The 13859-nt window shown below is 38.7% G+C and overlaps 1 protein-coding gene across 1 annotated transcript in view; it reads right to left on the bottom strand.

Moving 5' to 3' along the window:
- The window catches only part of Invadolysin (leishmanolysin-like peptidase, invadolysin), a 281796-nt gene that overhangs the window by 75096 nt on the left and 192841 nt on the right, over positions 1–13859 (bottom strand). The window lies entirely within an intron of this gene.

Below are 13859 nucleotides of genomic sequence, written 5' to 3'. Positions count from 1 at the left end.
CATTGCTGACCGCGCGCGTTGAAATGCCGCGCGAAATGAACTGTAATAACATTAGAACTTGACAATGTACGGGGTGACTCGTTGACGACATAAAACTATGTTCCCCGGTCATGCCAGTCCTCCAACCTACCAATTTCAAAAGTTCATAGTAAACTGGTGGCCAAAACTAATTTTCCAACTAATTTCCAAAATAGGAATCCCAAACCGCTCTAGTAGATGACCGAGAGATTACGTTCGCAGCACATGACGCGTAGAAGTATATATAGACAGAATCGGCATTTTATTCAATTCCTATGCATATTATTTCTCTGACACTTCTTATAAATCCATAAACTTTAAATTTCCAATTGAACTGTAATATACAAACTATAGGAAATAATTAACATAATTCTCATGAATTGCAACTACTTGGAAAATAAACATATAATACCAATTTCGATAAAGCTATATCTAAAGTCCAATCTATTATAGTTATATTACATACATATACACATCTCGTTTATACATATTTTAAAATATAACTTTAGAAATCATTATTAAATTTTTGAGGTACATCGATATCTACTTCTCATGAGACAGAATTGTCACTATCTCCTCTGGGTGTCGCTCTGTTCACGTTAAATTCGATCAAAGTTCGACTCCCGAGTTCCGTTAACCAAGACAGACGACGTGCGGGCAAAACCAAAGTATACGCCGGGGCGAACCTTCTCCTTAACTGGCTAATTCCTCGATTAACATTTTAATTACCCGGTGTACGAGACGAAAGTTTGAGCAAGCTGCCCTAAGCTTCAACGAGGGAAGAAGATTAGAGTCTCGTTAGGGTGGCGCAAGTCCCACCCGCTCCACTGCTCTTATCCCTCCACATTTCATCCTCAAGACTAATTTTGCTCGGCCTGATATGCGTTGAAGAAAATTATTCGTCGGCGTCTATCTTCCGCCCGCGGAGAAACGTTGCGCGAAACGAGGTGGAGGACGGAGGATGTCAGACACTCTTGTGGACAAAGCGCAAAGGACTTTAATCTCAGTGAGGGGCAAAAAGGTGCGCGGTATGTACGTACGACGATACGCGATTTCACAGTGAGTACTCTCGCGAGACGGCGCTTTGTGTGGAATGTCAGAAGTTGACGAGCTGCCGTTTTCTACGTCACGCGTTTCGAGACCGGTGAGTTTAGGAGCTTCGGCGATTAGAAACGTTGTAAACCTCTTCCTTACTCAGCGTTATTTAGCGCTAATTCACTTTCTGCGCAGCAAAAAAGAAACGTCGGGATTATAATAAAACAAGGCTTTGTTAAAAATAGGGATTGTAATTAACTTCTATTTTAGTTTAATTTTTGACGTATTAAATACAGAAATACAAAATTATATGTGAAACGCATACACTTATGCAGATACGAAAAAAAAAATGTTTTCGCATTAGTCGCGCATTTATGTAAATTTTCAAGAATAATTTTAGAGGAATCTGTTTTCGTCTGCCCACATCAAAATCTGTATTCATTGAAATTATGCTGATTTTAATTCTCGATGAATAATAAAATATCAGTATTGTCTGTTTAATTGTTGCAGATCATCATTTCATGGTTTTCCTAGTGTGTTCTTAATTATCAAAACTTTATTGATATTATTATTATATGACAATATTTTAATATTAAATCTATTTTATGTTAAAACGCAAGGCATTGTGATAACTCGCATTGTTTTATGCAAAACTCTGTTTTAACTGTTTATTTTTAATATATCTCGAGAGAATAAACGTTAGAACAACTCGCTGTTTTAACATTTCGAAAATGAGATGAAAATAAATTTTCCGCACTAGCGAATATTACGTTTTTCACGAGAAGTGAGATCTCTGTAAATATAAATTTTCATCGGTGAGGTAATATAACCACCCACGCTAAGTTGTACATTATTAAGCAAAATGCCAGAAAAGATGAGATTGCGACCTGCTCTAATGAAGGCGACGTATGTACAAAAATTACTGCATAAAAGTAGATTAACTTGGTTGTTAGCAAAATATATTCGCGCCGCGCCACGCCACTTTACTTAATATTATCCTTTTTGACGTACAAATTTATAGGAGTGCGTATTCGAAGATAAATCCAGAAGAAGAATAAAATAGGGAAAGAAGGAATTGTGTAAAATTATTTATATCTTTCATATTTTATTAATTATAAGCATTTAATACACATTCCTACAAGTTTGGTAAATATCCACTTTAAATTACAATAGTAAAACGCGGTCGCAAAAATAAAAGCTCGCGTATACGGAGGAAACAAAGTTCTCGCGGCGGAAAATTGTATTGTTAATGCAATCGCATAGTTTCGAAACAAGCTCGTTTTTAATCATAGGGAATGCTGCTGGTAAAACTGCAGGACCGAGATTAAAGCGGCAATTTAATAGCGTCGCTGATTAAAAAAAAAAGTTATCTGCACTCTTGGTAAGCGCCCTGTAACTCACACCATTTTCACTCACTCAAAGCGTCTCCAATTCAACCGGGTATGTCTCCTGTGTCTTGACTTTTTAGTCGACCCTTTCTCTATGACCATTCACCCTTCGCTTCCGCGTTCACGAGCTCCATGTCCTTTCCTCGCTTGTGCTTCAAGCCCATTGAACTTTTTTGTTTTAAACGTGTCGTGCAAGCTCTCTTACAAGCAAGCGTACGTATACTCGGTGCCATTTTCATTTCACCCGAGTGCGCAATTTGCAGTTTTGCTCGTAGGCGATTAAGATGCTTAATCTGTGCGCGCGAATGGGCGGCGGCCTACTCCTTCATCGAGTCTCTGTCCTTCGCCTTTTCTTATACTGAATAGTTTCAGCTAATTCAACTTATCCCTTCGCCCCTTTCCTCATTGTCTTCCGTCTCGGTCCAAAATCTTTCTAGTTTTTATTTTCTCCATTCACTTCGTATCGCTCTGCTTCTTTGTTTCCCCTTTTTTTTCTTTAGGTTTTTTTCTTTCTCATTTACCATATCGCCTTCTATCTTCCGTTAGTATTTCCACCCCCTATTTCCTTTTCTCATTCTCTTTCTTTCACGCGGCCACTTCTTCTCTCCCGTGTCTTATAGCACTATTTATTTTACATACAACATATAATTTCCTGTACATGTCGCGCTAGCGCATATCTTTTACATCTCTTTTAGCTTCAATCTCCATTATCTAAATTAAAGTTGCAAAAAAGCTTCTATCATATCCTCTATCGCATTAGCTTTTATGTTATAATTTTGCATTAGCTAGCAAATGACAAAAATAATCAATTAATAGTTTATTATATAAACATATGTATTTATATAAATCGTGGTATTGCGCTTGTATAAAAGCTATTAATTTTTTTTTAATTTGTCGTTTACGGTATATCTAAATAAAGAAGAAAGATTATTATTGAGTATGTCATTGTTACTCGCGATTCAATCTCATCGCATCTTTTGGCAGCGATAGTCTAGAACTTTGCACGGAGGAGACAAAAAGTTTAAACAAATGTACTTGATTTAGCGAGTTACTCAGCGAGTTACCCAGCAAAATCAAACGAGACACCACTCTCGCGTTTTAGCGCCACGGAGAACAGCGTGTTGATTTAGGACGGTAAGTTATGATCTCGAGTACTACTGCAGCGCTGTAGTAATATCCCGTAGAATATGGAGGCGCCAGATAAATTTCAGTAGCAATTAGCGGCCGCCGCGATAAAATCCATAATGTCGCCTCACCGCGGAGTCGCGCGCAACGTAAGCGCGAGCGTGTTAATTGAGTGTGAATCTGGTTATAACATCCGTGATATTCCGCAGTAGCAGAATTTTGAGTAGGCTCTTACGACTAATTACTGAGTCTGGGAAATGTAATAGGTAATGCGCCTAATAGGCTTGCGAACATATACAGAATCAAAACTAATTATTTCGATTTAATTGGCAAATAATTGGCAAATGTTGTTTTAAAATACATATATAATTGAATATATGAGATTTTTTCAACCATATTTATAAACTGTTGTGTTGAAAATTCGTAACATATTTAATTACAAAATAATAATTATGCTACAATAAATACTAAATTTGTGAAATAATAATACCTTCAAAATATTTTAGTTTTATTTCTATTTTTATGTTTTATATAGGCAAAATAGCCTTTTCAGTTTCAAAAAATTGTGCTGAAAAGAACTACAAAAGAATTATGTCAAAGAATCGATAAGAATAATAATATAATAATTTGAAATACGTAAAAATATGTTAATTATGATAATTTCTAAGCTGTGAGATAACAACTCCTATCTCTTGATTTTCATTGAGATATTTTTCTACCCTAATTCTGGACTAATAAAACAAAAATGTTTGCAGCGCAAAAACCCGTGTAACTTTTATCACGTACTCGTCGCGGTTGGAAGTCACGTAGGTCGCGAAATCATATTACTCGCGGTCTTATCTTTCGGCTACCTCGTAACAGGACACAGAAACCGCGCGGTATGCACGTGTACTCGCTACATTAACGAAATCAGTCATCATTCGTAGCACAGAACACCGAAATCTGACCGCGGTGCTAATGTCCTGCAAATTGCAGGTCACGTTACGGTGTTGGATTATTGATGACGCATGCAGAGAATGGCTACGACTATGCGTCTCTATTATCTTTACGATCTGCAAATGGGGCCGCGGTCATTCGTTGCCTTGGATAAATATGGCAATGCTATGCGATTGTTTCAAGCTTAACGCGCCCGCCGATCCGAAATATCGCCCATTCGCTATTTACTGCAAGGAATGCAAGGCGAAATACTGCTGGCAATTGGCGAGTGCGTTGCTGGAAGGTGTACGATATAAATTGTCCAAGTTAATCTATTTTTAGATAAAACGCACATTGCGGGAACAGCAAAAAAACCCTCAATTGGTTATCTTTATTTTTACGTCTCACATATCTGATATTTTAGCTTTTTATTAATATCGTGAAAAAAGACGATATTACATTGTACGTATATAATCGCTATCTATAATTTCTTATGTCTATATGTTCGCCAGCGTGAGGATGGTAAAACGACTTTTAGGGAATAAAAATTCATGTTGCCACTAAAAGAACATTTCCCAGCGTAATCGCGCGCTCTATCCACGTAAATCCACATCTGCTGAATTTACGTCGTTATTCCCGGCATAAAATCCTTTTAAACGTTCTCATTTTCTCAAGGAAACATACGCTTTATGCCGCAATAAAAGTAGCAGTCGGTCGCAACGGCCTCACGCGTCGAGGGATAGCAAGGCAGAGACAGAGGGAGAGAAAGAGAGATAGATAGATACAAGTGTCGCGTCTAAAGTCCTCATTAGGATGCAAGGAAGGTGCGTGGCATACAATACGAGAGACTAAACGACAGTTACGCTTCTTCGTCTCTTCAAAGTCTTTGAGAGCGTGTACAAGTGATAAGATTTTTCGAGCAAGGGCACCATGAGCGTACGTGTTGTCTCTATCCCGTTACCGTTGTCGTGCCATTACATCGCAGTATCTCCGCTTTCAAGACCGCCTATTGTCGCGTAAAGGAAAAAAAAGGAAACTTTACGTAGCAAAAGAGCCCTTTACGCGAGATAAAATATCCAGTAAAGCACGTGACAAAATAGCGATATAAGGAACGTGAAAATGTAGCAAACATTTCCCACGTTCTTAAAACACTTACTTAAAAACACGTTTACCTTAATGATTACGATGCGAGAAACAATGATCAAGCAGTTAACATATAGGGCGCGGAAATTTCATGAGATTTTATATTGAGCCGTCTCACGGGAGTGATGCAGAATTCATCATTTTCTTAACGATGCTAAAATAGTAGAATAGAAGTAACATTTTTTCAAATTAAGCGATGACTAAATCTAACTGTACCATTTGCCTAAGAATAAGATTTATCACGAAATTTTTCACAAACTTCTACGCCCTTTATTGCAGTTATCAGATTAGCAAGCAATTTCTTTCTTCTTGTCCCGAAAAATGTACATACACATAAATTGCGTCATATATAATATAAATTATCATATATATGCATATACAGTATATGTAATTCTAAATTATTGTTGGGGTTTTCGTGGCCTATGTAGTATTTTCAAAGTAAACTTACGTCACAAGTGTGACTCCAAAAGTTTTATTTGACAACGCTATACTCACTGCATTGATGTCTGATAATATGATATCATATTTCAAAATGGTAACTGTTCAAGAGAAAGCAATGTGTGTACTTTGGTTCTTCGAAACTTTGGTTCGTCCGTTATCACAACGCAACATCGTTACATAACTCATTGTCAGTATGGAAAAGATCTACTTCAGATCATGCTATCCGACGTTGGTTAAAGCAACTTCAAGAGACTGGTAATGTTCAGCATCAAAAAGGAGTGAGAAGTACTTCGCAGGAAGATACTGATCGAATCCACCAATAAACTAAAGACCTTTTGTTATTGCGATAGAAACAGCTACATCACAAATGCTGAAGAACTTAGAGAGAAATTAATTATCGCTTGGAAACCTTACATGCCACGAAAGCCGCGCATGATGAAGTTGATGTTTAGCATTCTGCCAGTATTGATTTTATAGGTAATAAAATATATATTATAATATTCATTATATCAAAGTGGAATAGAAAGATGTAAATTATCCTTGTGCTAATCATCAGACTTTTTTCTTTCAAACAGTAGGTATACGATCAATGTTCCATTATCATTTCGGGGCGAAAAGAACAGACGATTTTGTGATTTGTTCGTTTATCTGATAAAAAAATACTACATTTGCTTTATACTCCGTGTAAACAGAACGTTTCAAAATGCGTTTCCTGTAAATTCAAAGTACGAGCACACAACCATCATAGCGCGGTTGTCGCTAGACCACGAACCAGAACATCCGTGGGCAAGAATTTACATACTCGGCGACGTATGCGCGCGCACAATTTGCATTTATGTAAGTGCATAATTCGTTATGAAATGCAAGCACAATGACTATTAGCTTCCAAGATTAGTCTACGTCGAGCGACGATTCGCAACGCGAGTCGGAGATTCTATTGTTCGCAAGTGACTATTAAATTCAAGAGTACCCCATTCAGCCTTTATTCGAATTAACTTGAACTCGAATTGCATGTTATCATACGACGTAGAAGCGCTCATATAAATGCGAAATTTTCGTTACTAAGATTATCGACTTATGCGGTCTGCATGTAATATGCAAGCGCGAAGCGCGGGAGAGAACTTTGTTTTCTTAATAACGTAATATTCTCAAATTATTAATGCGATAACGCGATTAACAATCTTTGTTGTATCAAAATACGCGATATAATATTGGACATTGGACTATTCTGTTATTCTAGACACTAATCGTACATACCTATATATTTAGGAATCTGATCTATATGAATATTGCATGAGACAGTGCACAAATACATTATTTACAGACAGTTGCATATCTCACTATCGAGATAATCTTGCTATTATTAGTCTTGCTATTAGACAGTCTTGCTATATTATTAGTCTTGCTATTAGAAAGTCTTAATATTAAAGTGACTGATCCAAATGACCCATCATGGATACTTGACTTGAGCTATATCTCATACCGAAAAATAATGAAATTATAATAATAAATAAAGAAACAGGCTTGTGTATATATAATAAAGAGACAAGGTTAACGGCCAATGACGAGCAGCAAGGATGTTGTGAGTCCCCATTTTAATATTGTTAATAATACATAATTTTAATTTTCAACATCCTTGCTGCTCGTCATTGGCCGTTAACCTTGTCTCGAAATTATAATAGTTTTCTAGAATGTAAATTTGAAATGGAATGCAAGTCAATCAGAGACACTTTTCATAACTTTTCTAAAATTGAACCTCAGTTTGGTCCATAATATGCGGAGAAATGTGTGCGCCTTTGCCACTCGTGCGTGAACCTGGTTCGCAACGATGGCTCTCCGGAATCATTTCTGCTCGTCGTAATCTTTCTTCGTTTTATGCGGTCGTAATGGACTGCGTCGCGCGATGTCGACTCGCGACCGCCGCGCTCGCGACCGTTCCATATTTAAGACGACAGTTCGCCGTGAATAAAGATCACGAGCGGGACTTAATGCCACGGCAGTCTGACGCACGAGATCGCCTCTCGCTCGTTCTACTGACTGCACACCGTTAAACGCGCGTAGGAAGTCCAAGGGGTCCCGCCATGTGTGTGCTAAACGCTTTACCGCGTTATTACCATCTTGTTCCACGTGGAAGCACGTGGACGCGTCGTCTCACTTTTTATGCCGCGGAAACGTGACACATCGTGAAGAAAAAGTCATTTCGCCGGCTGTGCGTTACGGGCGCTATCCATAATCACTTCGGCAACACTTCACCGTCGCGAGATAGCCAGTTAAATGAGATTTTCATTTCGCCGAAGATGGGGGGGAGGGGGACAAGTATTTCAACGTCGGCTATGCTCGCAGAATTGGTATTTCGTTAGTGCAGCGATTTTGCATTATGCATTCGTTTGACGATCGAGCGCGCGTTTGATATCAGACTTTTAATCGGCCTCATTAAACCGGGCCGCTCGAGAATTTGTCGACGACGATGACGGGACTCGCGACAGCCTATAAAAAATTCATGAGCGCTAGTAATTTACTTCCTTCATCGCGAGGCCGGCCCTTGATCTTCCACCCTTACATTTTCCACGGAGAAAGCTCTCGCCGTCGCGTCGGGTTGCGCTAATGCCGCTACGCTTTACCCTCGGCGACGGAGATTTAGCGTTGCGATATGACGGCGTTTTCCGAGGACAGCTTAAGGAATCGGCAATGGCCGGGGCGGGTTATACAGGCGAAACATCGTTTACCCGATACGGAGACCATCCGTCATGGCAACGATAACGAAGACTATTTTCCACCATCCATTACCGAGATCGCTTAAGCTGCATCGCTCAGCCCCCTCTGTGTACTCTCTGCTAAAGGGGTTGCTCTTTTTCAATTAAAAAAAAAAAAGAACTTTCTGAGATAACGACCATGTCGTTAGTGCGGACCGGCCGTAGAAGTGCGATAACTTCGATCGATCGCTTGCTCTGTTAAAGTATTTCTTTCGCGGCGGCGGCCATCATAATGGCGGCGTTTCTTCAAAGTTTCTTTTATTGCGCAGCTGTGTTATTTTCGTCCGTAGCGAATCGACTCAGCGAAATCACGAACTTCATTTGACGGTGCATTAGAGCCACTGTGTTCCTTCATTACGTTCGCTAGACGAGTTAGAAGATATTGCTGTTCAACAGATATAAGGCAAAACTTATATCACCAACTCTACGTTCAACGCGAATTATTATTTTACGTCCGCAAAAATCCGCAACTATCCCGAATGTGAAGATTGCGTGAAAAGCGCAATTGTAACTTAAATGTGCATTTAACGCAGCTAACATAAATGCACTTATGCTTAAATCTCCAATTATTTTCCTACAGATTCTGACAATCCCATAACATTTTGACGACTTTATTGTTTTTTTCTAGCTATGTCATATTTCATTACACGATGCGTTTGTTTAGTATTATTACGTAGCATTTAATTCAGCTTATATGACTATTGCAGTGAGCTCCTGTACAAAAGCGCCGGGAAATGTAAATTCGCTGCGCTAAAAAAAAAAGAAAAAAGGAAAGAGAAGTAGAAAAGTTGAGTCATACGCATAATAAACACGAGAACGTAAAATCGAGAAAGTACGCTTAATATATACGGGTACGAAATTTTAAGCATATATAATTTTCTCAGATAATACGATTATAAAAGAATAGTTGTAAAACAAAAGTTTCGCGTACCAAGCGATATCACTACATTCAATTTTATTTATTCATAGATCGTATTCCACTTGTAGAAATGTATTTTGTCGCAGTCTCGAGACACCCATTCGATCGCAAATGCCTTCCGAGGCCGATTAAAGCTTATCGCACGACGCGTGTGAAAGAAAGTAGAATCAACGGTTATCAAAGCTTTTTCAGTTCCGGATATCTTTTTAGCTTTAAACCACGGTGCGGTTTGAGAACTGCTGATGTAGAAAAGTGTCTCGCTCACGCACCTGCGAGCTCTAAGCCGGGAGCAAATATCATATTGTTATAAGATAGCCGTATTACCACGATTACAGAAAGAGAAAGAAAGAAAGAAAGAGAAAGAGAGAGAGAGAACGTATCGTGTGATCGCTGGCATGGAAAGTCAGCGAGTAATTTAATAACGCCCGAGGCGACGGCGACTCTCCGTCGACCTTAACGACGAACTTTTCCGTCCGTTTAAACACGATAATAACGAGAGTGGCCTCGCGCCAACGCAGTCGTAATGCCGATAACAGCGACGATATGGTAACTACTCCGGTGCTTTCATGAAACGATTCCGGATAGTCCGCTAGTAGTACAGCTCTCGTAAAACACGTCGGGCAATTAAAACGACAGGTAAATGGTATCGCTTCGTCGATATTTCATACAAACATTTCACGCTTTGTAACGGAATGTTTTGTGTCTTATGCAGAAAATCAATGTATCGATTCGTTCGTTCTAAATAGTAAATATAACAAAGTAGCCCGTTTAGTATGTCTGCAGTACGTGTACACATTTTATAATACGCGATGTTTATTCATTAAAATTTAACACTAGCTTTATTTCTAATATTTAATAGGTGCTATATATTCTGCAGAGAATATATAAAGATTTTAAAAGTTTATTTTAATTATTTTATCGCTAAAAATATAGAATACCTAATATATATCGTTCATACAGAGAGAAAATTTATAGAGAGTCAACATAAAAAAATAATTAATTTAATTTATTAAAATATCAAATCCATCTTAATTCATATTGTAGGATAAACAAGCAGTGACGGATTGTTACGCTCAGCCACGTCAGCTTTGTATAAGAGCATTCATATATCGTCAAACATATCGTTGACTCTTACTACTGAAATCGTAAAATTTTATTTTGCTAGACTATACAATCACTAATTATAAAAGTGCTAATGCAATGTAATTATTTAATAATTGTTATTAATAATCGTAAGCGCTTCCTCTCTTAATAAAATATATAAATAATCATGCAATATTCAAATATAAAGACGATCAAATAAATATATTACTATCAGATTTCGGGCACGTAAAATATGCACTAATTTATTATTAATATTTTTAATAAACAAAGCTGGCCATCTCTCCAATATCCAAGCATCAAACGTTAAAGTCGCAATTACGTAGCCATGTAGCCTTTACGATCCGAAGTTTCACTGATCGCAGCTTTAACATAGATTGCCGACCGGGAAGTAGAATAGTCGACGGCGTGAGAATACCATGGTCCATTCGACCTGCCGGAGCTTCGCTTTACGCTCCGCGGTTCAATTACAATCGGAGCGCGCCCTGTTCTCCTCAGGTTTTTCGGCTATATCGTGGAGATCGAGAGAATGAGGGATTACTCTCTAGCCCTCCGACACGCTTCACGCTCCAAAGACGATCGTCCGACCATTCTCGCGGTCTAACCGCATCCACCGCGCCGAATCGATATCCACCGTCGAGAGGCGTGCGGCAGGTACATGTCGCCGCGGCGCTATACACCGGCTATGCGCGTATACTTCTTTTTGCGGATATAGACGGGTAGACCCTCCCTCCCCCTTCCTCCCTACCTGTACCTGTACGCGGGCAGTGGAATCGGCGGGATCGCGAGGGACTGGCGTATGTGTATACACATTCGTGGAAGCTTAGCCATGAGTAATGGCGTACGGTGGCAGGGAGAACCCGGACGGTTGCCGGTGGTTAATTATACGGTGGGATTAGCTTGGCCGGCACCGCCGCAAACCCACCTCTATAATTTTCTCGAGGGTTCAAATTCGAGCGTAAAGCGAGCTCTTGCTCGAAAGTGGGAATAGGGCGAGAGAAAGAGAGAAAGAGGAAGAAAGAGAGAGAAATACGTAAGAGGAGGTGGTAGAAGAGGAGGTAGAGATGACCAGCGAGGCTTTGCATGAGATAGCGCATCCTGATTGCGTTCACGCTACAGCTGGGTGTATGTTCTGTTTACTATCTATTAGAATTCAGCTCTTGGCGTACAAACGTGCGTATATACAGGAGAGCAGGAGAAAAGGGGAGAGGGTGAGAAAGAGAGAGAGAGAGAGAGAGAGAGAGAGAGAGAGAGAGAGAAATTAAGTTTATTGTTTCATAATCAATAGGTGATTGTTCGATGTAATAATTATTTTATGCAATCAAAACCAATTACAATGTTAAAGATATCGGAAAAACCTTATGCATATGATTCGCAATTTAACTCATGTATAGTTAAAACGCAAATAAAGATATAGAGAGACTTTCATATAAAATCACAAATTATCACTTGGAATAATGGAAGTAATCTGCATATTTCTTTTAGAAACAAAAAAACTATGAATTTTATTCGTACGTTCGTTTTTTCCTAAAACTTTTTCATTTATGTTTAAGAATATTTGATCAAATAATTATATGGAAAAACTAAATATTTTTGTTAACTGTAAAAAATTTTCTCAAAGAACGATGCAACAATATGAATTTCTTGGTATGAGAAATATATATATTTCACTGTCACCAAATTGCTTTTCAAAAAGATAACATTTTTCTTAAAAAATAGATGTGATTTCCATGTAACCATGCAAATTTTACTACGACATGCAGTTAATTCACTTCCACTTCAAATGATACGAAACATGTTATATATATATGTTACGTATTATTTTCGACTTCGCAACAGTTTTCACGAAGGACGACGATTTATCGTCACATCTTTTTCTCTCTCGTCGCAAAGTTTGCGATTTCTACCAGCATTATCGACCAACATGCCTCCTGCGCGAGGAATCAAGCGAGATCCTGGATGGTGAGGAAGGGGGGGGGGAAGAGGATTGCCACGGAAGGGGGCAAAAGATGGATAAACAGATAGGGCGATGGAGAAGAGAGTATGCTATCGAGGATCGAGAAGGGAAGATCAAACGCAACTTGGTCGATCGATGATAGCAATATTATCACAAAAATCTGCTTTTCCGACAAAGGAAGGCGGGAGAAATCGTGTTGCTCGCGGATCATTAAGTTTGTCGATTACAGATCGTTTGTAACCAGCTCATAAGTCGCGTCGTAGGTGCAGAGACAACGCGAAAATGACTTTAACAGGCAATCTAAAAAGATTCCATCTTCCTATGGCTCGAGCCGATTCGATTACTAGTGACGTCACGTATCCACAGATTTTTTTTCTCCCAGTTAACAGTCAGTTTGCTTCACTTTTACCAACGTTCTACACTTTAGTTCGTTGGCTGGATCCACGCTGAATTTATCTTCGTTTCCCGATTGTGCCGCAGAAATCTCAACGGTAGGATCGAATCTAGCGACTCTGTGGTACGAGATAAAGCAGCGAGAACAAACACGAAAGATAAAGTGGCAAGGGTGAAATAGATCGGAAAATTTATATCGTTCGATTTACTAGCCGGAAATTTGAGAATTTAGGGACGCCGCTGTTTTCTCCACACGATGAGAAAGGCAAAGCAACACGACGTGACAAAAGCTTTCTGCTCTTCGACGTTCGATAAACAAAGCTCCTTATCTGAGAAAAGTAAATTCAACTCTGTTCAACAGAAATACGAAGAAATCTATTTGTCGAGCGGTATAAGAATAATATTAATACAATGTTAGTTTATGATTTTCCAGCAAGTAGATGTAACATACATTTTAGAAATACAATGCATACTTGTTCGTGTATCTGTTCCTCGTAGTTCTGGTATTTTTCATTGACAACTGCTTGCAAAAAATTCTATAAACTAAAAATTATTGAAGATACAATTTTAAAAATAATATTTCAAGAATATTTCTGTGCCCACAAAGCAGGACAAAAATAAGCAACGAAGAATGCGGTCTTATAAATCCAAAACTAATAAATTTACATTGT

The sequence above is a fragment of the Temnothorax longispinosus genome, chromosome 2 (assembly GCF_030848805.1).
Source record: "Temnothorax longispinosus isolate EJ_2023e chromosome 2, Tlon_JGU_v1, whole genome shotgun sequence".
Lineage (NCBI taxonomy): Eukaryota > Metazoa > Arthropoda > Insecta > Hymenoptera > Formicidae > Temnothorax > Temnothorax longispinosus.
The sequence above is the reverse complement of the archived record's forward strand: the minus strand, read 5'-3'. Positions and strand labels throughout refer to the sequence as shown.